General features: G+C 51.9%; 1 long non-coding RNA gene across 1 annotated transcript in view; it reads right to left on the bottom strand.

The window, feature by feature from the left end:
* The window catches only part of LOC112549005, a 4,396-nt gene extending 4,111 nt beyond the window's left edge, over window positions 1-285 (bottom strand). Inside the window, exon 1 of the long non-coding RNA XR_003092441.1 lies at window positions 232-285. This is a non-coding gene — a long non-coding RNA (uncharacterized LOC112549005). The remainder of the gene's footprint in view (window positions 1-231) is intronic.
* Window positions 286-2,398: the final 2,113 nt, after the last annotated feature.

The raw sequence follows: 2,398 nt of genomic DNA, 5'->3' as shown, positions 1-2,398 counted from the left end.
AGACTGACGGGCCTATAGTTGCCCGGGTCCTCCCTCCTCCCTTTTTTAAAAGATGGGGACCACATTGGCTATCTTCCAATCATCTGGCACATGGCCCAAGCACCCCGAGCACTCGTAAAGCCATGCCAAGGGCCCTGCAATAACCCCTGCTAGCTCCCTCAACACCCTGGGGTGGAGAGCATCTGGACCTGCTGATTTGAACACGTCTAGCCCCTCCAGAAGCACTCTAACCTGGTCCTCCTCAACCTTAGGTCTTGAGGCATTCCCCTCGAGTCCATCTTGAATCACGGTATGGGAGTCCCGGTCCCTGCACAAGAAAACACAGGTGAAGAATTTGTTAAAGAGGTCTGCCTTCACCTCTGGCGCAACCACCAGATTGCCCAGCGCATCTTGCAGGGGCCTCACATTTCCCAGTGCCTTCTTCATCCTCCCTATATATTTGAAAAAGGACTTTTTATTCTCTTTGATTTTGGATGCTAGTCCTAGCTCTATGTCCACCTTAGCTTTCCTAACAGCCCCCCTACAGGCCTGAGCAGTGGAGGTATACTTCTCCTTGGAGATCGCCCCCCCCACCGCCAACTTCCACTGGGTGTATGCCGCCTTTTTGGCAGGCATTCCTCGACATCCTTGGTGAGCCAGGGAGGCTTTTGGGCACTCTTGCCCCCCTTTCTTCTTGTTGGGATTGTCACCCCTTGGGCCCTGAGTATCATCTCCTTAAGGAATCACCACTCATCTTGGGCACCGAATTCCCCTGCCCTCGAGAACCCCAGCACCTCTCCCACCAATCTCCTCAACTCGTTGAAGTTGGCCCTCCTGAAGTCTAGGGCTACCGTCTTGCTGCAGGCCCTTGTCACCCTGCGCTGGATGATGAATTCCAGCAAGCAATGATCACTATCACCCAGGTGGTCAAGGACCTGGAGCCCCCTTACCAGATCATTTCCTGTGGCCAGGACCAGGTCCAAAATACGATTTCCTCTGGTGGGACTGTACACCTGCTGGGTTAAGTGGAGGTACTGTATCTTAGCCAGGAACCTCCTGGAACACTCTGACCTGGCTGACTGCTCCTCCCAGCAGATGTCTGGGTAATTTAGGTCACCCCTGACAGCTACATTCCTTGCCTTAAGTGCCTCTGCAAGCTGGCCCCAAAATTCCCAGTCAAGCTCCTCCCCTTGTTTGGGGGATCTGTAGTAGACCCCCACCGTTACATCCCTCTCCCCACGACCCCCTTGTATCTTGACCCAAAGCATTTCAGCTTGCCCCTTCTCTGATCCCATTTTGCTGGCAGAGGATGTGTATTGGTCTTTGACTTAGAGCGCCATACCCCGTCCCTTCCTTCCTTCTCTATCCCACCTGTAGAGCCCATAGCCCCTAATGCTAACTGCCAAGTCATGGGATAAATCCCACTACGTTTCTGTAATCCCTACTATGTCTGGGTTTGAACTGGCTATTCTGAGGGCAAGTTCCTCCTGTTTGTTCCCCATACTCCGAGCATTGGTATACAGGAATTTAAGGTCTTGCATAGCTGCATGTTCCACGCCGCCCCCCCCCGATTAGGAAGACTATCTGGACCCCTGTGTCTTACCTGGGCACTCCTTGCATGTGTCACCTGTCTTGCTCAGGTGGTGTCTCCACATCTTCGAGCAGCCCCCTTCCACATTGGGAAGACAAAACCAATTTTTCTTGAAGGTTGCAAAGAGGGCTATTGGGATATCTGTGTAACGTTATGTAATGGACACATCAATATAATAGAGCAGGGGATCACCAACATTTTCCATTTTTAAGTGAGATTCACCCAGCTCACAGGAAAACTAGGGTGATACCCAAACCATGTGACTACTACCACTTTTTGTCAGTGCTGCTTCTTTTTGCTGCCCAGCTGCAGTACAGCACAGCACAGAGTAAGAGAAGGCTCCTGTTAGCAAAAGACCTTCCTCCACAGGGTGGATATAAAGGCATCATGGGCTCTGGATTGTCAACTGCTATGATGAAGTCCAGACAAAACTGATAAGGTCAAAATGAAATACTTTGGGACCACCCAAGGGGGCCTAGCACACCCCCACCTGAGACGTAAGACGACTGCCGGCCCGAACACCCCGGACACATCTGCAGACCGACCAACAACTTTGTAATTTCTGCCCGACCCAAGTTTTGTAACTGTAATTGAAGCAAGCATCTGACCTGCACTGTACGAGCAGTGTAAGTAAACAACCTTTTTGTTCAATCAAAACGCTTGAGTACCTGATTCCACTCCAAGCGTCACAAGTACCCGCCCGCCGACTAGGGTTCCTAAAGCCCCGAACCCCACACTGCGGCTCTCGGCGGCGACAGATGCTACCTCTGGAGCCTGCCTGGCATGGGCTGTACATGGCATGAGGCTGCACAGGGATGTATGTTTCAT

The sequence above is a fragment of the Alligator sinensis genome, unplaced genomic scaffold (genome assembly GCF_000455745.1).
Source record: "Alligator sinensis unplaced genomic scaffold, ASM45574v1 scaffold1436_1, whole genome shotgun sequence".
Taxonomy (NCBI): domain Eukaryota; kingdom Metazoa; phylum Chordata; order Crocodylia; family Alligatoridae; genus Alligator; species Alligator sinensis.
This window is presented reverse-complemented; position numbering and strand designations above follow the sequence as displayed.